Source organism: Panthera uncia, chromosome E1, assembly GCF_023721935.1.
Source record: "Panthera uncia isolate 11264 chromosome E1, Puncia_PCG_1.0, whole genome shotgun sequence".
NCBI lineage: Eukaryota > Metazoa > Chordata > Mammalia > Carnivora > Felidae > Panthera > Panthera uncia.
Genome location: NC_064814.1, coordinates 33722868 through 33750362, shown reverse-complemented (window position 1 = coordinate 33750362; position 27495 = coordinate 33722868). Strand labels below are relative to the sequence as shown.

At 46.2% G+C, this 27495-nt stretch overlaps 2 protein-coding genes and 1 long non-coding RNA gene across 10 annotated transcripts in view; 2 read left to right on the top strand and 1 right to left on the bottom strand.

Annotated features, from left to right (window-relative positions):
* The window catches only part of BCAS3 (BCAS3 microtubule associated cell migration factor), a 611080-nt gene that overhangs the window by 544713 nt on the left and 38872 nt on the right, over positions 1-27495 (top strand). The gene's annotated exons all lie outside the window — the stretch shown is intronic.
* Positions 865-25597, top strand: LOC125927469 (uncharacterized). Its single transcript, XR_007459349.1, has 2 exons — positions 865-1190; positions 1996-25597. It is a non-coding gene; the product is annotated as an uncharacterized LOC125927469 (long non-coding RNA).
* Positions 23561-27495, bottom strand: part of LOC125927459 (uncharacterized) — a 49690-nt gene continuing 45755 nt past the window's right edge. Inside the window, exon 4 of the mRNA XM_049637848.1 lies at positions 23561-23634. The gene's annotated coding sequence lies outside the window, so the exon portion shown is untranslated. The remainder of the gene's footprint in view (positions 23635-27495) is intronic.

Genomic DNA, 27495 nt, shown 5'->3' with positions numbered 1-27495 from the left:
TTCCCTGCTTTATTTTCCTAAAAATTTCAGGTTTCCAAAGAGTAGCATCCTCTCTCTAAATTTAATATATTTTTATATTATATCCATTATATTATATTTAGCTGTCTTCCCCCAGGTATTTGATCGATGTGTGTGTTTGTTGCCAAGCTTTTTTTTTTTTTTTTTTTTACATTTATTTTTGAGACAGAGAGAGACAGAGCATGAACGGGGGAGGGGCAGACAGAGAGGGAGACACAGAATCGGAAGCAGGCTCCAGGCTCTGAGCCATCAGCCCAGAGCCTGACGCGGGGCTCGAACCCACGGTCTGTGAGATCATGACCTGAGCTGAAGTCGGACACCCAACCGACCGAGCCACCCAGGCGCCCCTGTTGCCAAGCTTTTAAGAAGCTTCTGCTCCACATCTTCCTGCCACCTTCACTGTCTCAGGACGAACCAGTGGACCAGTAGGAGAGGGGACTTGTCACCAGAGCCCACCCAGAGGTGACATATATAACAGGATGTAATAAAACAAAGGCAACACTGCCTAAATAATAGATCATATGATTTTATCCTTTCATTCATTCATCTACTGATGGTGTCATTTTCACTGTCAGCAAAAAGCCTCTCTTAAACTGTTGGACCTGTGGACCTGTGCTGAGCATTAGGCCTGATGAACCACACAGTTCATGGTGTTGGGGCCGTGGCCTGGGGACATACCGTTCCTCATTTGGTGGAGTGACTGGAACCCGAGGAACTGCCCTGTACAGACCTCTGGGCTGACAGGGTAGTAGCAGCATTAGGGGCAGCTGGCCATGGGGCCTCAACGGCACATTGAGAATCCAACAAGATTCTTTGGTGGGGGGGGGGGGGGGCGGGGGAGTGGCAGTTGACAGGGTAAGGCACAGTCTTGTTCTTAGACAACTGAAGCCAGTACAAAGCACACACTGGGGTACTTGTCCTCAGGGATAGTGCAGAGCATAGATATTGGAGCAGAGGCACAGTATTGGAGCCAGCCAATGGTCTGCCTCAGGGGCAGGGGGCAGGGAGGTGCTGATGCCGAATCTCTTCCCCTCTACCACCTGAGGGCAGACCTGGATGAAGAACCCAGGTCTGAGGTGGGGAGGAACCAGGTAGAGCATGGCAGATTGCCCTGACCAAGACGCCTCTGCAGGCCTGACATGTCCAACCAAGTGGTGAAGGGGGCCGGCAAGGTCAGTGCTTTTGTCCCACAATGTGCAGGAAGCAGGGGCCCAGACCTCCTTGGCTGCCAGAGCTCTGTCCTGTGCCTGTGATCCTCTCCTGCACCATCGCACCAGGGATCAGGTCCTGGCTAGAAGGGACTAGAACCTGCTAAAAAGGGATGTCTGGAACAGTTTCCTGCTAGGAGGAATCAATCCTTCGTTCAAGATGTTGGCAGTGGCCTGAAGTTAGGAAGGCTTCTGTGTGTAAAGTTTGCCGCTTTTGAGGCAAGAGTAGAGATTCCAGAATTAACTGACTTTTCTAAATTGGAACCACCCCTGTCAGGATCCAGGATGTGCACTGTCCGCTCTCTCCTCCTTGGTGACATCTGAGCAGCAGCCATCTCCTCTCTTCCTTTCCTGCTGTTGTAGCAAAATGTGGTCTTCTTGAAGCCCACCAGAGCAACACCAGCCCCCTATCCTGTTGTCATCAGCATCCACACCCTACTCCCCTCCCCCACATGGCAAACGTGGCCATTTCTAAGTGTCCTGTAGCATTAACAAGGAATGGACAGCTTAATAACATGTCAAACCACAAACAGACAGAAGGGTATTTCCCATATTTCTCCCCACCCTGCGGTGAGGCGGCAGCCTGGAGTGGGGTTTCTGAAGAGCCCTCCTGCTCAGAGGACGTGTGCTATTTCCAGCCGGTTGTCCACCTGCAACTTTCTGCCAGTGTTAGCAGTTTCATCTCCCATTATTAGAGTCCAGCTGGAGTGCCTTTGAAGTTGGTCCCATAATGTTAAATGTTAACTATAATTTCTCTTGCCCCTTGCAGGAGAGTGCATTCCTTCTGTTGGTATGATAACAGGCACAGTTATACTGACTGTGTTCTAGCTGACCACCTCAGCAATTGCTTTCTCTCCTGTCGTGACATAGAAAGAGCTTTGCACCGCGCATCGTGGAACTCGGGTTTGGACCTGGTTCTGCCAGGTCCATGTGACCTTGAGCACATCCATCCTCTTCTCTGATCTTCATTTTCCTGCTCTGCGTGATGATGGATGAAGGCTAGCAGGTCTCTGAAGCCCTTCCACCTCTAAGTCTGAGATTCCAAGAATTGGAGAAGGCAGCTAGTCTAACTCCTACTTCCGCCTCGGCCCTGCTTCTCTCCCCACACGGTTCTTCTCCATGTGCCTATCTTACCCAGGACTGTGAATACTAATGATATGTAGGGACCCTCGGGCCATTCTGATCATTTGAACCTGAAATCCTCAGAGAGCTTTTTGTTCTAATAAAAAGGCATAATATTGGTGATATGACACCCCCTACATCAAATTCAGTCTTATTAAGGAAACCTGAGAACTCAGACCTGCAGTGTGGCCCGATAATTTACAATTCTGCCGGGATTAGTATGAGGAATAATTATATCTATTTATTTATTCCACTGTCAGAACGTTGATGCCGGGTTTTCATATTGTCTTTGTCACTAAAGATTATAATTAAATAATATGTCAAATATATTGATCATTTTCTTATAAATTTGCTTGATATGCTGTAGAGGCCTTTGTTGTTACAGTATATCACAGGATTAAATTCAAAAGTTTGCCAGGCCATCTAGGTCTGTTTAAGAGCTCTTTTTTTTTTTTTTTCTTAATAAACCACAAATTTTTGATGGCTTGTCATTTTGACATTGACTAAAGTAATTTCTTCTTCCTCTCTAGTGCAGTGCTGTCTCTCTTTTAGCCTTTAGTCAGACTAAATAGTTATAATTCCATTAAAACGAAAAGTAGTCTGTATCTTTGAAGGTAGGTTTTAAATGTCTTTTTCTGCATGAACTCAGAGTTTTCAGAGAACAGGTTATTTTTTATATACATTTATTATGAGATATTTTCCAAATATGTCTTTATAATTTTTCTAGCTTTCAGTTGCATTCTTCAGTTCAATATAGAAGTAGCAAATAAACATCCACTTATTAGCCAACTGCTATATCTCTAACAGTACTGGACATGAGACTCAGTCCAAGTGAGGGAGATGAGATGTAATATGATGATAAGTAGGCAAGGTGGGAGTTGAGAGAAGAGACGTGTCTCTGGATTGGATTACGAGAACAGGTATGGCAATAAACGTATGTACAGAACTCTCCCAGGATTCCAGAGGCCAAAGATGGCAGTAGTAGGGACAGGAAATGGGAGGCAGGCGGGAAAACCTTTGTGATACACGAGGCACACTTATGACTCTGATATTTGCCTATCTAGAATTCTGAAATGCTTGTTAAGTTCTTGTTATACTAAAGCTGTCCATTACTTTAAATCCAAGGCCCTGGATGTTTGCCAAAAGAAGGAAAAACCAAGGCACTTTCTATGTGGTGGGCCAGGAAAAACAACTGGCCACTTTTGTATATCTGTACTTTGCTTTATAGGCCTTGAGAAACAATTAGCAAATGAAATTTAAAAGTTTATGTAATATATTTATGATGTCTGCACAGGGAAATTTCAGACACAGTGAACTGTAAAGAAAAAGGGGGGGGGATAAATTGAGAAAAGAAGATGTACCTGTAACTGCTATTTATTGATCTCTTATTATGCACTTAGCATTCTAGAGTTTTTCGTAGTTTGTCTCTTACGGTATAGTATTTTTCCTGTGTTACAGAGGAGGAAACTTGAGCGGCTCCTTGCCCATGGTCTCAGAGCTAGTAACCCAGGCCTTCAAAACCTGAGTCTGCTGCTCCACTATGTCTTCAGGTCGTCTCTCTGACATCTTCTTCAGCAAGCCACTAGAATTTTACCATATCTTAGAAGATGTGTAAGATGTCAGATCACTTTCTGATGAGCAGCTGCTATGTGCCAGTCGCTTTGGATGCATAATTCCAAATTCTTATGGCAACTCTGCACAAATAAGATACTTTCATCCTCATTTTTCAGACAAAGAAACTGAAGCCCAAAGTGATGAAGCACATTCCTCTGGGTACATGGCTAGCAATTGGCGGAGCTGGGGTCTCTGGCTCTAAACCCCAGTTCTTTTGTTCTGCAGTGGGCCATGTCTTCCTGGACAGCTACCTTCAACCCAAAAAGTCTTGGGTTCCTCACTCGTCCCTGGAGCTCAGAGCCAGGGGACCTGGTGAAGGAAAATATTTGGCTATATGTTCTTTTGTCATCGCAGTTCTCCGTTGCTTTTCTTAAGTCACAAAACATTTACCTGCTTTGGTGACAGGACCCAGAGAGTATAATTAGACCTCTTCTAATATTTGCTTTGGGTGTTTCATATGTTTTCTTAATAGGCAGAGAGGATTTCTTTAATCTGCCTGCAACATGTGTAATAAACTCTTCAGTCATAATGATAATAGATCACATGTGTATAACGCTTTAACATTTACAGAAGGCTGTCCCGTACGTTATCTCAGATATCCTTAAAGAATGCTGTGATATAGGCAGGGATTATTACTATTAGTTCATTTTACAGATTTTTGAAAAGAGGCCCAGAGAATTTAATACTTTCCCATGTCAGTGGAGACTAGAACTCATGTCTCCTGAATCCTTAATCTAGTGTCTTTGGCCTCCTATCGTTTTTCCCAAAACATAACTAAAAATGTGGCATCTCCAATTTCCCTTTTTCAGCTTACCTGCTTAAAATAGGCTGTCAGTTTCCTTCTGGCATCCAGTACCCTGGACAAATGTAGTATGAAATTAAATGGCCACATTTTACTCACTCAGGGAAGGACGGAGCTAACAGAAGAGGAAAGCTGTCGGTTATATTTGACTGAGGGATACTCACTCCCCTCTTCCCCCCACCCTCCTCTCCCTGTATCCATCCATCCTCTGCCTTTCTGGGGAGCTCATGACCCCCGTTTTCAAAGAGTTTGGTTGCAGTCCTGGGCCAGGAGGAAGCACATGAGCAAAAACAGTGGTTGTAAGTGGCTGATGACCCCCAACAAAAGGCTATTTGGCCTCGGGTGTGGGAGGCTTGGGCCAGGAAGCCCTTTGCTCCTGGCACCATCTGGATAGCCCTGTGGACTACTAGGCTCCCTATGCTTTCAGGAAACCTTTCTCTGCTGAGTGTCACTAGGTTAGCGTTTGGGCCTTGTTATCAGGAATTCTTCATACTGGAGCCAGCAAATTGTCCCTGTGGCTACCCCGGACTATGAGAACCAGTCTGGCTAGTATTCCCCATTCTGGCCCAGGCTTTGGCTGGAAGAGGAGAAATGATAGTAGCAAGAGCCCCTGGAGGGCTGGGTTTTTGCTCTTGCAGTCTGTACGACCTTAGGCACATTATTCTATCTCTCTGGGCTTCAGCTGAATTTCCTCATCAGTAAAATGTGGCTAGTAACACCAATTCCCACTTATTTCCTCTGGTGGTTTATCATGAGGCAAAAATGAGCTCATGTATAAAGACACTTTGCTCATTCTGAAGCCCACTCAAATGCAAGGGACTCATGCTGAGGGAAGGTGCTAGTAGTCTCTGGAAGATGGTGTTGTAGGGGAGCTGCCAAACTGAGCAGTTCTTAAGAGTAGAAAGAATTCTTTCCTCTCATCATTCCTGGTGAGGATCAGTACTGCCTACTGGGGTTACGCCCAGCCCTCCAAGCCCTCTGCCATCCTCTTAGGAATGAGGTTGTAACTCAGTCACGACTTGGCTGGGACATTTCTTCAGGCCTGAGGCTGGGCCAAGAACATGGCCTCAACTGTGCCTCCCACTCTGCTTTCCTTTCTTCTCCCTCTCTGCAGCCTCCACTTTATTTTAGACAAGTGAGTTGTGTTGGTTACTTTTCTAAGGAGGTTTTTCCAGCCTCTTTTTTTTTTTTTTTTTTTTTTGTCCTTGACCATAAAGAACTCCCAGTTACTCAAAGCTGAAAATAAAATTTGGCCAGAAGTAAGCTGAGAGTATAGTCTCATTATTGGTGTTGATATTTTTAAGTCTCTCTTTAAAAAAAAAAAAGGGGGGGGCTCTGGGAGAAAAGGGAGATTTGTCATGGAATGAATATCTGTTTGAGTACCCTAGAGTGAGGACTTTACATCTTTTCCTGAAAACAAGGCGCCTTCCTTCTTTTCAGGGAGAGTTGTGGCTATTTTGATGCCTTTTGAAAGCACCACAATTAATTTGATTGAGCTGCTAAGCAGTTGATTTTAAAAAAAGAAAAAGGAGAAGAAAAAGGATAATGGTCACATGGACTTAGCATCACATGGGGAAATTCGCTGTAACCCAGCAGTCTTTTAGACAGCTGATGACCACGGGCCAGATTGTTCATTTCACAAAAGAGAGTCTTTTAAAGATGAGAAGACTTTTGTCTAGAGCCTGAACTTCCCCAGGGGAAAGGACTCATTTATAACCCATTCTGATTATATTTTTCCTCCTAAATCTCACTGGTTAAATATGAATATATGTGGAACACTCAGCTACGCCATGGAAATAAGTAATGCAGTAAGAGATCAGCTAACAGGGAGTTCTGGTTCTGGGTTCTGGTCTCTGCTCTGACCTCCCAAGGAGCTGTGGACTCACTAAGTCCACACTGAGGCCACTGAGTGGCCCTGAGATGCCTTTGGCTTTCTGCTCTGTAAAATGAAGCAATAAAATGAATGCTTCATACCTTGGAGGGTGGGCTTGGAAGGGAAAAAATAGTTGATTATGTAAAATATAATGTAAAAAAGTTAATAATGTAAAAAGTACTTGAAGAAATATCTTAGATGTTCTCAAAATTATATGCTTGAAGGTATGGAGGGGAGGTGAATTTGGGGAGGGTGTTGGTGACCAAGGTCCCCAGTTCTGTCCTCCACATAGCATCTCAGTCAGAAGGTGGGTCTGTGTTTCCTTAGTAGACCCCACTTCCCTCCAAGGATTCAGAGTCTATTCATCACTACGGTGCACAATCCCCAGGATTGTGCTGTCTGCTGTACTCTGCTGCTCATAAGCTATCCAACAGAAGCAGGCAGCCCTCACTTATCCTTTGGCCCCTTGGTCCCTGTGTGGGTTTGTTGGCCCTTTGTTTCCCCTCTTTCCCAGACTACCTTTTCCCTTCTCGTGTGCACACTCCTCCTAGAGAAAAATGATAACTCACTGTCAAAGCTGGGTTTGGAGACGAGACTAGAACTGCTAGTGTCCGCAAAGTGTTTGGGGTCTTTTCATCATGTACACCTTAGTTTTCAACGGGAATCCTAGTTCTTCTTCAGCGAGGGCCTCCTTCCTCTGTGTTCCCAGGGCTTCTACATACACCTCTGGAGGAGCACTTAGCACACAGGGCGTCCTGTGGTCTCTCTTCCTATGGGAGGGGATCTCTCCCATAGGGTCTCTCTCCCCCTCCTTTCTGCATCTGCGTGTCCCCAGGACCTGACACAGGCTAAGCACTCAGTAAATGTTTCCATCAATGAATGAATGAATTAGAGGTGAAAAGGACCCAGAGTACCTCCTTCATTGCACACGTTGAGGAAACCAAAGCCCACAGCTGCTATGTGTATTGATCATGCAGAGAAAACTAGAACCAAGATTAAATATACTTTTAGAATAAGTATATATTTAAATAATCTCAGTTCTAGAATACCCTGCCTCTGGTATCCAATCTACGGCTAAATCCTGACTGAGTGTTGACTGGGTGTTAAAAAGCAAACTTACGTATCCTGGAAAGGAAGGCAGTACCAGATGGTAAGGCAAGAGCCGGGCTTAGAGTCAGCAGCCTGGCTGCCCACCCTGCCAGTGACTGGCTGCATGACCTTGGCTAAGTCATTTCCTCTCCCTCATCTCATTTGCCTGGGTTATAAAATAAGGGTTTAGCTGAGATGATCTCTAAGTCTCTCCGTATTCCAGAAGTCTGATGTTCTAAGAACGGCATGAGTTGTTAGAAGTTTGAGCTTGTTGAGCAGAAATAACAAAACACATAAAAATAAGTTACAGAATTACTGCAAAGGAGGTCTTTTGTTAAAAATTCTTATCTTAAAGCCCCTTTCCACCAGGGTCCCATCGTGAGCACTTTGCCTATGCCTTAGAAGTACGCATCACAGTTAAGTTTCTGGTTGGAGGCTCTTGAACGTTTGACTCTGTGTCCACGGACCACAGCACAAGCCACAGGCTATAGCACAGTCACATTCAGGGCGTGGCAGAATGCTGGTATCTGGCCAGAGACCATGGTAAGGAGCTCTCAGCCGTCCAAACAGCACCCTGACCTTTTCATGTCTGTGGGGGCTGACTCTTAGCCTCCACCCCACCCCACCCCACACCCTGCCCTGCCCTGTCCTGCCTGGTTCTCAGGCCTCAGAGGGGTGGGAAGGGTGACCCTCTGCCCCAGGCACTGGGCACTACCCAGAAGGCGGGGAGCCGTTCCCGGGAAGACCTGCTCTCCCCGAGGGTTTTGCAGAGCAACAGAGTTACGCACCAGTTCATTCTTGGTCAGTGGCAGGCACATTTCACACTAAATTCCACCCTGTGGGGCTGTGTCTAATTGGACAAATTTGAACAGCAGGCAGCATAGTCACTGCAGCAAAGAACGTTGATATATGGCCCAGGCAAGGGACTAAATCCTTAAAGTGACAGGGTTTCTTTTTCAAAAAATGACTGGCTAGATTCCAGAAGCAACAGGCCTGACTAGCAAGAAAGAGATGGGCCAGCTCTGCAAAGCAGGGGCTAAAAGAGCCCTCCTAAAAGAGGAGGTGTTTTTGAAAACAGCGTCTCCATTTCTCCTGGTGTCTTTGGTAGTATAAAGAGTACAAGGTGGTCCCTGGGGATTGTCATCTGGGAACCAGTCATGCTGAGTGCTTCTCCCACCAAAAAACTCACAGCATCTGATAAATCTGGTTAAAATATAGAGCAAGGAAACCCTGACAGCAAAAAATTGAAAAACCATGTTGCCATACATTACCAAGCACCCACCGTTCATTACTTCAACATCCATCCAATATCTATTAAATGCTACTATGTGCATATTAAATGCACTTAGGCCTGGACATGGTGGAGCATGTGAAGTCTATGGTCCAGGGAGGAAAAAACACAAATCAAATGACCTCACAAATAAATGTAATTATAAATTGTGTGACGTATAATAAAGGAAAAATCCCATGTGGTAGAAGAGCATATAAAAGTGGCATTTGAGGAGAGTTTCCAGGCGGGAAGTCACATTTCAGCTAAGCCCTAAGGGGTGAGTTGAGGCAGCAAAGGAGGCAGGGGTGAGGAGGTGAGGGGAATGGTTAAGGTGAAAGAGAGCCTGTGTGGCTGGCTCAGTGCCCAAAAGGGAGAACAGCATGGGGTTGGGCCTTGCTGTTCACGTGAAGGATCTCAGTCTTATCCTAAAGGCAATGGGAAATGTGTTTGCAACAGAGAGTAGTAGGATCATATTGGAGTTTTGGAAAGATCGCTCTGGAAGCAGACTGTTACAGAAGTCCCATAGGAGATGATGGCATGGATTGGACTGGTACCAATAATAGAAGTGGACAGGGGCACCTGGGTGGCTCAGTCGGTTACGCGTCCGACTCTTGGCTTTGGCTTAGGTTATGATCTCATGGTTTCATGAGTTTGAGCCCCGTGTCTGGCTTCATGCTAACCATGCAGCGACTGCTTGGGGTTCTCTGTCTCTCTCTCTCTGCCCCTTCCTCGCTCACACTGTCCCTATCTCTCTCCACATAAATAAACTTAAAAAAAAAAAAGTAATAGACATGGCCAGACACAGGTGACATTTAGGAGGTACAATCATCAGGACTTTGTGATGGCATCAGTACGGGAAGGCAAGAGGGAAGAGATGGCAGGGATGGTCCTCAGTTCCCTGACTTGTTTTACTCTTTTTATTTCGTTCACTTAGTGTTGCCAGTCATGTGGGGAAGGAGGCCCATTGAGTTTCCATGGAGATGTCAAGACGTTGACTCCACATCCTTAGAGTTGTATCAGTGGGTCCTCACAGAAGAGATGTTTGGGCTAGGCATTTCCTCAGAGAAGGACAGGGAGAAGGATGAAAAAATGATGGAACAGACACCTTGTCTCCCTTTTGGCATCCCCAAATGTATTTGGAGAGGCAATGGGACTACAGACTCCAGGAGACATTTACAAATGGATATAGTAAATGATGTAGCAATGCGATGTGGGTGTGTGAAGAGGTAGCTGACAGCCAGGTGTGCGGTGTGTAGAGGGAACAGGCAGATAATGAGGCAGAACTGCCCAAGGAACTCTCACAGAAGTGATGGTCCGTGCACAGCAGGTTAACAGTGGTGGGAGTGTGGCAAGCCCCGTTGGCTTGTTTCACTCCAGGACATCCTGTTCTCTGAATCAGTTTCAGACAGGGTATGAGAACTAGAGCTTCGGAAACCTCCTGAGGAGTGAGGGAGGGTTGGAAAGCAGCCTGAGGCCCCCACTTCCTTTTTTCTAGAGTGTACTTACTGCCCACTCTGGCAGAAAGAGAGGTTCCAAATGATATAGCCCTTCTTACATCCTACTCCTAGGAGTTAGGGAAAGTGAGAGGGGAATGTCTTGTCAAGAAAACCATGAACGAAGAACACACTTCAGTTCCACTTCTGTCATTTCCGTCTGCTGTGGGCTCCTCAGTGTGTACTCAACACACAGCAGGTGTACAGCTTGTACTAATTGGCCAAAAGTGACTACCCTTCTGAGCTCTCAGCTCATCGCTGGTGCTGACAAGAGTTTTATCTGCCCATAATTGAACCCATGACGGGTTTGGGTGGTGTACTTTTTTTGGTTTGTACCAAACCAGCCTTTTCCATGTACCCTCCTATGCTGGTCTGTTTCTTTTGCATGTTGGGCTAATCTTCTCCATATGTGTGTCTGGTTTGGCATGTGCATCCCGACCTCCCATGAGTAGGGTGAGGCTGCCTCAGTCAAGTTCAGAGAGTTGCTGCCCAGCCTGCCAGGCTCTGGAGTGAGGCCATTGGCTGGCTCTCTGAAGAGCATAGCCCCCTTTAGGCCTTTAGGCTCTGTGGAGAGGCACCCAGATGGGCTTCTTGTTGGGGTTCAGTGAGGCATGAGAAGAAGGCATTCTTTGAACAACTACTGCCTGGTGACCCACTTGGAACAGAGTCTCACTAGGACAGTGGGCCTAAGCCAAGCAGCACGTGGCTCTCAGGTAAGGAATGCTCTAGGCCTTGAACTTCTTGCTCTGACTACCAACATCCTCTCTTCCCCTCCCTTCACCATTCTAGAGGTAAACTTCCTTTCCCGGCAGAATGTAGCCCTTGCTCACCGTGTTTATGAGAGCAAATAGACTGATTGATAGGGTTTATAGCTACAGATTGAAAGGCGGGGGAACAACGTGACGGCAGAAAAAGACACCTCATGTGAAGAGTATGTTATAATTTTACAAAGTTTTTTTCAAATTCTTAACTTTCATTAATCCCCACAACCACCTCGTGAAGTAGCAAGTATTCTTCTCAAGGCTCGGAGAAGCTATGTTGCCAGTAAGAGGCAGAGAGCGAGCCAAGACTATATCCTGGCTTCCTGACTCCAAGTTCAGTGCTCTTTCTAAAGCACTGCACTCCCCAAACTTCTATCTCTGCAGCCTCACGCCTCTTCAAGCCCTTTCCCATAGACCCCATGAGGGTGCCTTTTCAGGCTCTTCTTGTCTCCCTTGTGCCACCTCACACCTGTCTCTGGACCTCAGTTGGTGTATGGGTCAGGGGGCGGCCTGTGTGAGCATAAGAATGAAATCTCTGTGAGGGGAACAAGTGAGTTACTGCACAGGGAGCAGCTGGCCCCTCAGACTCCGACAGCCACTGCCATAATGGCTGCTGCTCTTGGAAAAGCTCCATCTTCAGAGGCGTTTGTGCCCAGCCACTAATCTCCACCTGTAATCTTCAGAGAGCACCAGTTCCCATCATGCAATAGTTGTCCCTGACCTCACGCCAGGCCCAGGACAAAATGGAGGCATTTTGTGAGACAGATGGGCCTCTGCCTCATCATCACCAGTAGCATACCTTCCTATCGGCCCACTCCCTGCTGCCCCAGCCCTGGCCAATCCTGAGCATACCATACAGTTGTGCCAGCCCGTCCTTCCTCCTGAGCACAAGAGCCCCTTTTTTGCCCACTAGATTAGCTGTACAGCTTTAAGTTCCTGAAACTTTCTGGTCCTTTATCTCCCTGATTGAGAAATGAGGTCAGAATGCATGTATGCATTCATTAATTTTTTCATTTATATTCATTCAACATATAATTTGATGGGTCCCCAAGATTCAAATTATAGGACTCCAAGCCCTAGAGATTCAGAAAGGTAATCAGACACGATCTCTCTGCCCCCCGCCCCCAGGTGTTCATAATCTAGCAGGGCAACAGATGTATAAACAGATGATCATGGTACAGTAGGAGCGTCAACAAAGTACTTCCCAGCTCCTGTCAGAGCTATCTGCATTGAAGGCTATTGAGGGAAAGAGAATGTGGGGATCATTCTCTAGAAGTCACAGAGAGGGGTGAGCTGGATGATTTGGGGCAAGTGATATAACTTCTCTGAGCCTCAGTTTCCTTATCTATAAAATGGGATGACAAAGCCTACGATACAGAGTTTCATTGTAAGGATAATGCCCAATGTATTCAAGCATCGAGTCAATGCCTTGTACATAATGTCATAGATAGCAAAGATGCCACAAAGAATATTGAATTTTAGTTTCTGGAAAAATAAGTGTCACAGGGACAACTCATGACAGCAAGTAGTATTAATTAGTGCCCAGTAAACACCTGACCCACTTGTGGGACTTGGCCCAGCACCTGAGGCTGAAACCTCGGCTGCACTCTGGGATTCCTGAGCAGAAGTTGGTGTCCGGTAGAAAGAACCAGAACCTGCCTCCAGTGCAGGAGCTCAGCCAAGATTAGAGCTCTAAGGGCACCTGGCTGGTTCCATCAGTAGAGCATGTGACTCTTGATCTCAGGGTCATGAGTTCAAGCCCCACATTGGGTGTAGAGATTACAAATTAATTAATTAATTAACTAACTATCTAACTAAAAAGAAGACAGTAAAAGAATAAAGCTGTAATGGCCCTGGCACTGTTGAAGAACAGACCATGGAGGGCCTCCTCAGACACACCGCTGCCCTCTTGTAGATGTGCATCATTTTCAGCCCATTTCTTTTTCTCACCAGGTCCACAGAGGCAAACCTCCCTTTGGGAGGCCCCATTTTAGTCCTTAAAATCCTCAGGCCTGTGTGTGCTCTGTAAATTCGGAACAGCAAATTCCTCCCAGAGGTGGAGAGGAGCACATTCCCTTCTGGCCTGGCACGCTGAGTCCTGCTGTCCGGGGCTGGTTAACAATATGCCCTCAGTCAAGGCACCTGACTTTTTGGAAATACCTCTTCTTCAACCCTCTCACCCAAAACAGCTATTTTTGCCCTACATCCTTAACATAGTAAGAAATAAGCAGAGTAGACTCTGTTATCTTTCGCCATTTGACAGATACTCTTTAGTCTCTTCTCTGAATCCCACAATGTGAGAAATGCAAAGATGCAAGGTGTAGGGATTGTCTGAGCAGCCACGTCCTTACCAACAGTTATTTTTGTCAATTCATTAATGTTGACACAGTGAAGGGAGTCTAATTAAATGACTGTTTGCCTTCTGGGCCTCAATGTCTTCACCTGGAAAATGGGCCGGGGGGGTGGGGAACAGATGGTAATAATACCTCACAAAGCTCTTGTTAAGGATTAAACAGTGTACCTAGATGAGCACCTTTGCATATACTAGGTACTTGGTAGTTCTCAGTACTTGGTAGTTTTCATTCATTGCCCCCTTAGCTACCAGACATTTACTGGGGACCTCCTGTGGACTAGACACTCCGGTGGACCCTGGGGATACCACAGTGAGAAACCCAAGCAGTCAGGAAGCTATCCACCCAGTCTGTGAGGGAAAACCGACATTAAACAAATAATTGCCTTGGGAATTCATGGCCCTTCACAGTGCTTGGAAAAAAGGGAGAAAAAGCAACTTTGGGCTGTTTTGTCTTCCCAGAAGCCCACAAACTCCAGTCTGGACAGAGTCTGGAGACTCTGGACACTCTGGCTGGAGAGTGAGCACCCGAAAGGTCACCACCTAGCCTGGCAGCTGTGGTGGTCAACCAGCTTGACAACTGTCTTCCGACCCCACCCCAGAAGGCTGCCCAGACTCCTGCTTCAGAGAGCCCACTCTGCAGGCCTCCTGTCTGTGTTCTGCTCAGATGCAAGGCTTGTCAACTCTGCTGATGTGAGCGAAGCTCCAGAGGCCCTGCCCCAACGGTGCTGCTCTGGATCAAGGCCTTACTAGACTCCCAGCTCCCTGGTTTGCAAAGCAAACTTCAGCCTTGTACTATTTACCTTGGCAAGTCCACGACCAGATTGATGATCTGTAAAGTGGATTTGTTATTTGGCTGTTTGCTTTGGCAGCTCTTGAAAGCGCTTTGCTGATTACAGTCCCAGATGTCATTGCATACATTACCCTGCTCTATAACGGGGCTTTGAACACTTTAATTTGAACTACAAATACTATTAAGCTTTTTGCACCTCTTCTGCCTTTAGTTCTCGGATATTAAATATCAGAACAGACAGCCTGCATTTCCGTAGGCTTCTCTCCCATTGTCTTGGTCAGCCTCCTCCCATAGAAAGCTTCCGGCTTTCCTCCCATTCTCTGTGGGTCTTTCTAGAAACCTTACCCACCTATGCCCACCCCCAACCCAGCTTCCCTGGCGGCAGCCGTGCCAATTTTTCCCTAACAGATAATCTGGCTTTCCAGTTTGGAGGTGCACAGTGTGTGTTCCAAGTCTGGCTTCCCCACACTTCCAGGCCTGAGTCCTTTGCACTATTGCTGTTTAACTCACCCACAAGGAGTTTTCTCTATCCATTTTTTGTTTTAATGCTACCAACAGCATTCTTTTGAGGAAGGTAGATTTGGGGCATGAATATGTCATGTCACTTTGCCCATAGAGGACAGACATCTCACCAAAACAAAAGCTCAACATCACACAGAAAAGGCAGCTGCAGAACCAAAAATAACTTTACACTTTCCCAACTCAAAGCTCGACTCAGGCTCCCTTTCTCATACTTTGTTGAAAATCCCCTCATGAGTAGGGAGGAGAGGGGTGGCAGTGTCTTTAAACCGGGGCAGTCACTGGTTCATATATCTTTGGAGATTATTGGTAGAGAGTGCGGTGTTCCTGGCTAATGGTGGGGTATATGACTCCACATTCTCCAAGGTAATTGCTTCTTCCTGTTGTAAATAAACCATTAGCTGGGTCCTCGCCTCAGGAAGCAATTCAAGGCCCAAGGGAGGTAGCCAAAGAAGTCAGCTCGCAGCCTCCTGGTTGGAAGGCTCAGCCTCGCCCAGCACCCTCAGCCCCAGGTCTTCCCCTTGGAGTGAGAAAATACTCCTGCCATCATCCTGCCAAGCTCCCGACAGGCTGCCCTTGGCCTTTGATTTGCCAAACTCCATGTGAACTGCCTCTGTTTTTGTTACTCCCCAAAACACACACACACACGCACGCACACACACAAAACCACTATTTCTAATCCACCTAAACTGAATACCGGTGGGATTTTTTTTTGCTCGTGTTATTTTTTCCTTTTTCTTGTTTGCTCTCCCTCCTTAAAGTTCATTTTCTGTCCATTCCCTCTCCTCTGGCCTTAAATATCCACAAGGTTCTTAGCTGAAGCCTTTCAGCATTTCACAGGACTTTAGAGATGGAAAAAGTCTCCTTAATATCAGCGATTGGTGGAGCACCTATGTGTATTTCTGTTCATTCTTATACTAAACCTACAAGGAAGACAGTTCCATCCCCATTTTAATAGTGAGGAAACCGAGGCTCCATGAGGGCCTTGTTCCATGTCACACGTGTATGGCACAACTAAGAATGAAGCAACCAGATTTGTGTAACTCCAAGGCTTGCACTCTCCACTGGGTGGCCTCTCCCTGCTACCTATATCCTATCCCTCCTTCTATGCAAGGTCCAAGTTCTAACTTAGGAACTACAGTATCCCTTCTGTGTTGTAAGCACCTCAAAGGCAGGTTAAATGTCATGCTTAATTTTGTTTCCTGGTGACTGGTGCTGGACCTGGCTTGTACTAGGTGCCCAATAAATATTTGTTGGATGAACAACCATAAGTCCACTGAAGTGGTTCTGCTTTTAAGCAACCGTGGCTTCCCTGTGGCCAGTCTCTACATCAAGGAGGGAGGGCCTTCAGCTTTGAAATATTTCAGTTAAAGAACTTAATTCACTTTGGGAGTTTACTTTAGGAATAGAGATTATTGCAGTGTTTTTGGCCACCACTCTCAAATTCTTCTAAACCTTTACTATAATAAGCAAATTGAGCAGATTAAGGACATACTTAACTGCCAAATGGTGTTCTGAACTGTGTAAAGTTACCCAGGGTGGCTTTTTCCCCCCTATATAAAAGTTTGTGTGGGTTCTGTGAACTTCCCTGCTTTTTTTAGCTCTTCCTGTTTTATTGTGTTTGAAGTATCTTTGTAGTGACCTGTTGGGATAGGGTTCTTCCATATGGAAGTGTTTCTTTAACTTTTTAATCATTTCTTTTGGGAAGTGGAGGGTTAGGGGTAGCAGATGTTTTTCTGGCATTGTTTGCTAAGTGGAGGTAGGAGCTTTTGGAGCTATGAGTCAGGCTACACCCCGCCTGAAAGGAGAAGGTTCCAGATTCCAGCACCACTGGATCTGGAAAAAGCAGCCTATGTGGGAATAGACCCTTTTGCCCTCACCCTGACTAATGCCTTTCCCATTTCCCGGGAAGAATACGTGTTCCCTTGTGACACTGAGACAAGTTATTTATTTTTTTCAGTGTCCCATGGTAAATCCTTATCAGTCCTCAAATGGGAAGCCAGTCTGGTGCCCTTACCAAAAAAGAAAGGAAAAATAACAAATTAAATGAACCCTTGTTTCTGTCCTTCATGGCAGTCACGTCCCTCTTCATACCCGTTCTCATTGAGCCAAAGTTTAACATCTTGGTTTAAAAAAAAAAAAAAGTGGCAAAAAGCCATTGAATTGTCCCATTTCCTCATGTTATTTTAGACTTTATTATTCAGTCAGTCTATTCAAGAGGCAACCTGTGGGCTCCTTGGAAGGTTGTTCTGTGGAACCTGCAGAAGCTGATAGTTGGCCATCATGTTCCACAGCCGGCAGTTGGCCCTTGTCCTTGGTCTGCTTTAGGGCCTCACTTCCAGAATCCACTTCTTCATTCCCAGGTTACACCTCAAAAGCCAGTGAAGAAAAGGTTTTGGTTCAGTGAGTAGATTCCCCAGGCACTGGCTCACTTGAGACCCAGGTGATAAGGAAGCTGGGGACGAGGAACCTGAAGGAACACAAACTAGGACTTCCCTGGGCACTCTGATCCTTTCTTGGCAAGACCAAGGCTTTGCTTGCTAACTTGGGAGTCTCGACATTTGGAGGCTAAGAAGATGTGGAAGAGTCCACGAGAGGGACCAAGAGCTAGAAAGCAGTTAGAAAGACGAGAGGAAACCAGGTGCATGTGGCATCCTGGAAGCCAAGTGACTTGATCTGCTGACAGGTTGGGTCAGATGACTGAGAAATGGCCATGGGATTTAGTAATATGGAGGCCATTAACTTTGGAAGAGCAGTTTCAGTGGAGAGGTGGGGGCAACACCATGATTGGTTTCGTAGAGAGGAAGGAAATTATAGACAGCAAGTCCAGACATCTCTTTTAAAGAACTTTACGGGAAAGAGAGAAATGGGACAGTAGCTCAAGAAGGAAGTGGGGGTCAAGACATTCTTTCTTTTAATAGAGGAAATACTGGCATAATGGTGACAAGAGGAGATGGGCTCTAGTGCATGGGTGGATGGACTGGACTTGGTGGGAAGACAGAGGGTATATATACTCAGATGCAGGTGGGTGGGTAGGTGCAGCGCCAGGACTTTAAATCTCCTTCTGATTGCTTCAGCTTTCTTTATGAAGCAGTAATTAAAATCCTCAGCTGAACATGGGAATGGTGGAGAAGGTATGGGAAGTCACTGGCCAGGAGAGCGAGAGAGCAAATGGACTGAGGAAATGTGATCAGAAGGCAGCATTAAAAGCCCATTTGCAGTTAGTGATCATAAATTTAAAGTAAGACCGGTTAGCATGGTGTGCTTTTTTCCTCAGCTGCAAGTAACTGCATGGGGACAGTGAGTGGGCAGACTAACAAGGTTTTGATTTCACCAGGTGAGTAGAGCAAAAGGAGAGGGGGTATGGAAGTTGAGGATATATATGAGGGATTGAGTGTAACAATTGCATATGGTGGGAGGAGAAGGACCCAAGGCAGGCAGGATCAATGGGTAAGAGACCTTGGTGGGGTCGGAGGCTTGTCGGGAGTTGTGGTACTAGAAAGATAGGAGGTGGGGAGATAATTTGGTAATTGACGTTGTGGCAGTGTTTGCCATTGTTGTTCATTATATCAAAGGAATGGCCATTGCAGTGAGTGGCAGAGGCAAAGGAGGTGAGTGCCAGAAGTCAGGAGGTCCCGGAATTAAGAGGCCAGGTAATTGGAAGGATCGTCTATATGACTTATGACAGAAATCAGGACCTAAACTCTTAAAGGAGTAAGGGGTGTGATGGGGGATGAGGGGTGGGGTGCTGGACAAGGAGAGGCCAGAGGCAGTACAGTCTTATCCCACCAGAGTCAAAGCTGTGGGTTTTATGAAAAAAAGAAGAGAAGTCTGCATCAGTGAGGAGCTAAAAGGAATGGAGGAGAGAAATCAGCCACAGGGGAGGACTACTGGGCAGACAGGGTCCTCAGAAAAAATCCTTGTAATTTTCAAAGTGCAGCACTTTAGAGAGGAAGTATATATACACTTCCTGTTTTATTTGAGTCTTTCAACAACCTTCCAGTAGGCCTCCATAGAACCCATGAAAGCATACTTAATCCAAAGTCACAAGTGTTGTAATGCTGCCTCCATAGCGTAAGATTCAGCACCCAAAGTCAGGCTGGCCTATTCTCAGCCCTCTCGGATCCACTGTTCTCTGTGACATCCAAAATATCTTACACTTAGCAGCCAGTAATGGGACATAAGTGGACATTTCCTTTCAGGAATAATTGGGATAACAATTCCTAAATGGAAATAATATGGCATTTTAGTTTTAAGGAATTTAGGTGTCTAAGAACATGCCTAAGCCGTGGTGGTTCAGGACTTGGTTCTTAAGAATTTTTCCTTCCTGGGACACCTGGGTGGCTCAGTTGGTTAAGCATCCGACTTGGGCTCAGGTCATGATCTCACAGTTTGTGAGTTCAAGGCCCACGTTGGGCTCTGTGCTGACAGCTCAGAGCCTGGAGCCTGCTTCAAATTCTGTGTCTCTGTCTCTCTCTCTCTGCCTCTCCCCCGCCTCTCAAAAATAAAAATAAACATTAAAAAAAAAAAAAAGAATGTATCCTTGATTCTCAGGCTCAGTGAGTGGGCAATAGGGCAGTGTGGGAATCTCCCAACTGCTGGGTGACCCCATCCCTCCAACTTCCTTGAGCCACCCACTCTCATAGGCAGAGAGCCCACACCCAAACAAATGTGATCTCAGTTGTTCATTCAGTTAGCAAGCGCGTGTTGATCACCTGTTGCAGTTTTGAGTGTCCAGAGATGAGCACTACCCTAAAGAAATAAGTGCAGCAAATGGTTACAGGTTTCTCTCCACGCACTGCATAAAGAGATTTCCTCGTAAAGGAAGGGGAGAATATTCCTGCATGCTCCAAGAAAGTAACCTCTTCTTAGCCACCTCATCCTAGTTTCCCAGCTTGCCAGACCACTGAGGTGGGTCGATTCATGGAGGGTATGCATCAAATGCCTCCATCAGCCCTCTCAGCCATGTTCCTTTGTGAGCACGTTGGCCAAGGCCCAGGCGGACACACTGACCTAGATGGGAACAGAGATCTATCTGGTCATGGCTTACAGCAACCGGGAGTGCCTCCGAGCTACCTGGGAATGCAGATGCCCAGGCCCCAATCTTAGGCCCTAGAAATTCTGATTATGATATGGGGTGAGACCTGTACCTCCATATATTTGGAAACCCCCCTAGTTGATTCTGATGTGGAGCCCCAGTTGAGAAGTACTGGTCGAGGAAGCATATGTAGAAGTTTGTGCCAAACGACTGGATGGCCAAATATGCAACATCCCACTGCCAATCCTCTACCAGATCTGAGTGTGATCAAATATTTCTCCTGCCAGTTCCCTTCTCAATATTATCCTCCAGGAACTTGTGATTATCCTCAGCCTAAGTCCAAAGCAGCTTAATTCTTCTGAAAACAGTGCCAGTTGGGCATTTTGCCTGGAAGGAGCAAAGCAAATCTGTGGCAGTGTTCTTTGCTTAGTTCAGTCCTGCAGCCTCCACGGGGCACCCTCTACCACCGCCCCCAGATTTCTCTTCCTGCCACAAGGTCTAGTGCATTGTTAGGTACCTGCTTGGGGAGGTCAGCTCATTCCAGCAGGAACTGAGGGCCTCGCTGGATGCAGGCTTGGGTATAGTTGGCCAGATAAAATCTGGTTGGCAAGAAGGTCCTGGGCGGGCTGAGGTGAATGTCCATAATAAGATCAGAGAGCAGGAGACTAGGGCCAGCAGCCTGGACAGCAGGCTGAAGGTGCAGGCCAGAGCAGCACAAAGCACTGAAACTGAGTCTGAGAGTCTCACTGGAGCCCGTGAGGAGTTGGAACACATGAGCTCTTGTTACGTACAGGAACCTGAGTTCACCTGCCTACATCATTCTTTGTCATTAAGTCCCCTTGGTCTTCAAGGGCCAACTCCTACCAGTTGCTTCTACTTTATCAGAGGCATGGGCCTCTTCATGCATGACCTTGTGCTGAAATTTGGGGCTATTGCATCGTGAAACCTGCAATAGTTGATTCTGGGTCTTCTTCTAGAGACTGGTTCCCTCTCAGGCCCGGCTTCATCCTCACCAGGACTTTCTTCCCTCTGTGAACTGATACTGGTGTTCTGTCCACATCTAAAACCCTTGATTTTCTGGGATCAGTATAGAGATATTAGAGAAAGTGGGTCCTAAGTCTTGAGGATACCGTAGAGAACAAGACAGGTGATACTTCTGCCTTTGTGGGGCTTCTATTCTAGAAGAGGAAGCAGATACACCAGCAATACTTACGGAGTGTACTATGATGAGGGAGGTTCAGGAGGCTTTGCTGTTGGAGCGCATAGCAGGGGCACCTGGCCTAATCTAGGGGAGAGTCAGGAAAGGTGCCCCAGAAGTTCTGTTTAAGCTGCCATCAAGGGAAGAGCAAGATGAAGATATAAAGGCCAGAGGTGAAAGGGAGCACAGTCCACCGGAGGAACGGAAAGAGGTTTCTTATGTTTAATGCAAAGGACAGGGAGGGAGCGGGAGAGGCAAGTCTGGATGAGTGAGCAGAGATCAGGTCATCAAGAGGCTTGGCAACCATGGCAAGGAGTTGAGGCATCATTCTAGCACCTTTCTGCCACTTTGGACAGGTGTTTTCGGAGTCCTGGGATCACTCTGAAATAGATCCACATATTCGTGCAGGTGCACAGCGCACATCTGACAGGAACACTGACTGCCCTGTCCCTTCTCGTTTGGAGGCAGTACAGGGTAATCCGGATTATAAACCACCCGCCTGGGGCAGGAGCTCACTCGCCTGCTGTAATCATCTTTTTCTTCCACCTTAGGATGCCACTCAGCCTCACACAGCACCAGCTATCTGATGAAGAATAGAAGTGACAAGGGCAAAATCAAAAACCCTCCAGAACGTATTCAGTGGGAAACTAAAGGCGGGAAGAGCGTTCCTCGTGTTCCCAGCCGACACCCCTCTCGCCTGCTTTCTCTTACCAGAGGAGTCTCCGCTTCCAGTATGCCTGACTGGCTGGCTGGCTGATTCTTCAGGGGCCGCGGTTTGTGCTTGTCACCCCTACACTGGTCGCTTTTAAGATGCACAGACTTCTGAATCTTTAAAAGAAAGAACTAAAAAGGAAATCCCAAAGGCAGTTAGTTGACAGGTCATCTATTGAGAATGAGGGAGAAAGTTGTGACAGGTTTAGGGAGTTTGAGAAGAGGAAGAAATACAGGAGGGAACTGACCAAGAACAAATGGAAAAAAAAAAAGGTTGAGGAGCAGGGAGGGCCTGGCTGGTAAATTTGTCGTGGGACCAGTGGATGCAAGTGCAAGATTTTCTCCAGCACAGCCCAGGAGCCCAGGAGTAGTTGCAGAGGAGTCCAGTGGCTAGATGGATCATCTTGGATGCATGTGGAAAAGCAGGTGGGAGGCAGATAGACCAGGGGAGCAGTGACAGGGGAGTTGTTGAGGGTGCGCGTGGACCTGTAAGCCTGAAATCTGGGATGGACAGTGAAGAAGTTTCACTAGGAAGGAATGAGTAGATTGGGACAATAGAGAAGGGCTCCAGGGGCTAGCCGGCTCAACGAGGTGGGAGAGCATCATCAGGAAGAATAAAGTCAGGGAGATAGACAAATAGGAAGTTTCATGGTCAAGATGGGGGATTTCTTGCTTAAAATACTAGGAGAGGCAGTTGCAAGATCCAGGTGAGTGAGCTGCTGGAATGAAGGGGAAGTCATTGGCGTGTGAGGTCACTGAATTGTGAGGCCAGGAGTGTTGCTTTGGTCACACACCTGAGCATCACACTTTCTCAGCATTTGGCTGGAGCTGTTGTTGGGACAGTGACAGTGGTGTAGTGCCGTAGTCCTCTTTGAATTCAAGGAATTGACTTAGAAGGTCTGCAGAGTCCAGTGAAAAGGACAAGGGGCACTGTTGTAAACAGTTCCCGGGAGTGTTGCGCTTCTCTCCTGATTGATAAAATAATTCCTTTGGAAAAGGTGATGTAATTCACAAAGAACATTTGTATTCCCTTGGAGAAGAAAGTACTTCCTTTTATTGCCAGCTCATTTCAACATGATTGAAAAATCAGGGAGAAAACTTTTTTTTGAAGTTTAAGCCTGGAAGAATTACACTGTATGAGACATCTAAAATGCTGGCCCCAGGGTCCAGCTCCATGGCCTAGTGCAAAGTCTCTTTGTACCTCAGCGTCTTTGTGAAACAGAAGAACTTCACCAGGTCATGATGAGGACCAGCAGGCTGGTAGTACATGGAAATATTTCCTGTGTGCCAGACACTGTGCTGAGCACATTTGTTTCAGCCTTAATATTTTTTATTAGTCGCATTTTAAAGAGGTGTACATTGAAACAGGAGAGTTAACTAATTTGCCCAACATATGCAACTATTAAGTGACAGAATAAAAGCCCAAAAGCCTGAGCCTTTAGCCATCTCCTGTACTGCATGTTTAGGCTCTGTGAATACAAAAATTAGGCAAAACACGCACAGCACTAAGCTGAGAGGAAGACACGAGAACAGGTCGCCACAATCACATGTGCACCGCGTCAGAGGTTGCACAGATTCTCTGGGGATGTAGCAGAGGGACCAGTCCCTCCCCAGGGGACTCTAGGAAGGCTTCATGAAGGAGCTCGAGCACGGGTTGGGTCTTGAAGTGGCTGCAGGAGACAGCTTGTCGTGTCATTTGGTGCTGCTTCTCACGTTGGTCCGAAATATGCCAGCATGTTGTCTTCTGTGTGTGTGTCCTGTTTTGCCTGTTGGGCCTCAAAAAAAATAAAAATAAAAAATCGATTCCCTTTTTCATAAAATTGTGCTGCAAATATTTGAGTACTGGAATCCCAGCTCTCTTAATCTCCAGGTTAGACAACCTCCGTTTCTTCCTTCCCTTCTTTCTTTCCTGCTAAGTGACAAGAACTGAGGCAATATGCTGTGCATTTAGAATACAGAGATTTAGAAAAAAAAAAAAAAAAGCAGCAGATGCTGCCCTCCAGGAACTTACAGTCAAGTGAGCAGGGTAGACCAGGAAATACTTTATTGTTCTCCTTTGCACTCTGTCCCCTTTACCAAAATTCCCGGCACCCAATAAGTGTCTGTTGTTGAATTGCCTACACCAGGGTGCAATGAAGAAGGTAAGCCAGGATGCTGTGGGGGCCTTTTGGAAGACCTAAGTCAGACTGAGAAGAGTGGTTAACTTTCCCAGCTGACCTAGGTTTTCAAGGATGAGTGGTACTTAGCAAGAGAAGAGCATTCCAGGCAGAGGGAGACACAGATGCAGGGACACAGGGGCAAAATTCAAGGTGGGGCATGGTGTGCGGGGAGTCTGGAGAGCTGGCCAGGACCTGATGAGAGACGGTGGTACTATGAAGATTGGGCTTTGTCCTGAGGATAGACAAGTAAAATGTTCAGATTTGCATTGTAGAAAAGGTTACTCTGGTGGCACTAAGAAGAATTAAATGAAGGGAAGCTATATTAAGGGACAGAAAGACCAGTGTAAAGATTGTTGGAATAATCCCAATGGAAACTGATGAGGGCCTAAACTCAGTGGCTGCGGAGTAGGGGACAGATTGGAGAAGGCTTAGGAAGTAAAATCCATAGCACTTCCTGAGCAGTGGTCTGGAGGAAAGGGGGAAGTCTGGGTGGGCAGTCACTGAGAAGACAGTGCTGGCATTCACTCGGGTAGAAAATAGAGAAGTTTGAGAGAAGTAAGGCAGTGAATCTGTTTTGGACATACTGAGTTGAAGGTGCCTGTGGAGTGTATTTGGTGTGTGACGTGGATTTGGAGGCCAGGAGAGAACTGAGTCAGAAGTGCAGTTACGGGAGGCAGCGTGTCAGAGGTAGTCGTAACTACTGGGAGTGGATGAGCTCGCCCAGGCAAAATGTACAGAGGAAGAAGAGAAGAGGGTTGAGGGTAGAAGCCTTAGAAGCACTACAATTTGAGGAGCAGAAGGAGCCAAGCTAGGCCCTGGGAGAGACTTGGGGGTGGTCAGAGAGGGAGAAGGAAAACCAAAGAAAGCTAAGGAAGGATGGGGAGTCATCAGCAATTTGCCAGTACAGTCGGCTTTTCTTTGTAGCATCTGAGTTGCCACAGGGGACAGTCCTGAGCTACCAGGATGGAGGGAGGGCAGTCACATGCTTTTGCCATAAGGCTGGATTTGAGGACCTGTTACTCTAGAGCAGTGGTTCCCCGAATTCCCAGGTAAAAATCGGACCCTATCCCAGGACCACTACATTGGATTCTCTTGGAGAAGGGCCTGAGAATCTGTTTATTCGGTAAGCACACCGGGTGATTCTTCTCATTAGGAAAATCTGGGAATGATGCTTTACACCAGAGGCTGTTCAGTAATAACCTGACAGCATTGGAGCACTTTCCAGTGACACAAATCACACCCACCCTCCCACCCTACACACAGCCAGATTCCACCTCAGGTTCCAGAGAATCCCCGTAATTTGAGCCATTGTTTCTGTGGCATTCCTCAGATATGTGAAGACGGAAGTGCTACCCCACTAATCTAAAGGAGAGTTTCTGAGCAACTGTCTGAGTATTCGGGAATCCAATCGAAATCCTGCATTTAGACAGATAATTGGTCCAGCGGTGCTTCTCTAAAGCATTTAGACTAGAGCACCCTCACTGCCCTCTGGTGTAGACAGTCTGATTGCCCACTCCATTTTATGGAATAATGGGCCTGAATGTGATCCAGCATTAAAAAAAAAAAAAAAAAAAAAAAAGCCCCCACCATATGTTAAAAAGCTATTAAAGAAGTTTGGAAGAGGCACCATCTGTAGACAAAGAAGACATTTGTAGGTTATTGCCAATGTAGGAGCTGGCTCTACTCGCTTATATGTTTGGGACCTAATACTGCCCACTGGCCCTCACAGTGAAGTTCATGAAATATGTTTAATACAACTATTCTCAGGATCAATTTTGAGAAGAAAGGCTTTGTCTCTACTGAAGGTATTTTATTAGACATAGAAGTGGTTCAGAGGGTCTGTGCCCCTTGTGTGAAATTGCAAATCTGTGAAATTCAAACATGGTCATTCATGAATAGTCAGGACAAGTAATCTTTCCTAAATGATTCATCTTGGGATATTATCTTTCCAGGATAAATAGAGATATTAATTGTACTTGCTTTAATATTGCAGAGAGAGGTACCTGCTGAGTAGAATACTAAGGAGTGTGGCTCTAAAAAGCATAGAGACCTCCTCTTTTTGGAGTTATTTTAGAATGAGAGATTTAAGGGGAGTGCTGCCTGGAGGGCAGGTGGCTGGGAGGTGCTTTCATGCACTCCTCTTCAGACCCTTGATACACACTTCAGATCAAAATATACTGAAGGTTTGTTCTTTCATTCATTCATTCAATAAACATTTATTAGGCACCTATTACGTGGCAAGATCTGTGCTGCAGGCTCTTTGTTCTTGGATATCTCTGGGACATCAGAATAATAATTTCAGGGTGAGGTCCGTTGACCCTGGAGGAGAGCAGTTAAGTGTCTCGTGCAGTATTAATGCTCCCGTGAAAACACGATTGGTAACTTCACATTCCCATTTTAGAATCAAGCAGTGTGCTGGGCTGTGTGGACATTCCCCACCTCCAGAAGCCAGACAGCTTAGACATTATCCTTAAGTCTCAAAGGATCTAGAGGGAAGTAGTGAGAACACCAGCATAAAGCCATCTGGCTTCTAAGGGTAAAATCAATACTTTACATACTGATTACCATTATAGTCTCAAAGGCTCTATCACATACATTGTCATTTGAATCTTAGCATAATTTTGGGAATTATGAATAGCTAGTCATAATAATAACTAGCATTAGTATTCCTCTTTTACAGTGCAGAGACCAAGGTTCCAGGAAGTGACTTGCACAAGGTCACACAGCACCGGAACTAGCACTTGGTTTCTCACTCTTAAGCAAGTGCTCTTTCTACCAACAGAGAGCTCAGTGACCTTACAACCACCTCATCTGTCCAAGAGATCTGCCCCACACCGCTATCTCACAATGGTTTTTAAAATAAGAAGAAGGTACTAAATGAAGAGAAGAGATAGCAGCTAGATTCAAAGAGTACAGGCAGCAGCTGCTGGGCAGGGGAGGAGGAGGACGGCTAGTTCACCCAGTAAACCAGGTGCCACCACCCATTTTGGATCTTGAGAGCAGGAGAGTCATTTCTGAAGATCATAGAGCTCTTATCCAGGCCTCATTATTTTATTTTATTTTTATTTTTTATAATTTTTTTAATGTTTATTTTTGAGAGAGAGAGAGAGAGGGAGAGAGCATGTGCAGGGGAGGGTCAGAGAGAGAGGGAGACACAGAATCCAAAGCAGACTCCAGGCTGTGAGCTGTCAGCACAGAGCCTGATGTGGGGCTCGAACTCATGAACCGTGAGATCATGACCTGAGCCAAAGTCGGATGCTTAACCGACTGATCCACCCAAGTGCCCCCAGGCCTCATTATTTTAAAGGGAGGCCCAGAAAGGGTTAATGACTTGCCCAGGAGAGTTTTGGTGAATTTGCAAGTTCATTTAGCTATTTGGTAGGTGTTTCTACAATAAATATACTTGGTTCTTACTTATTTACTTTTTTTTTTAACAGTCTGAGGGATGTAAGAAAGCTCTTCTAGTAGCTTTTCAAC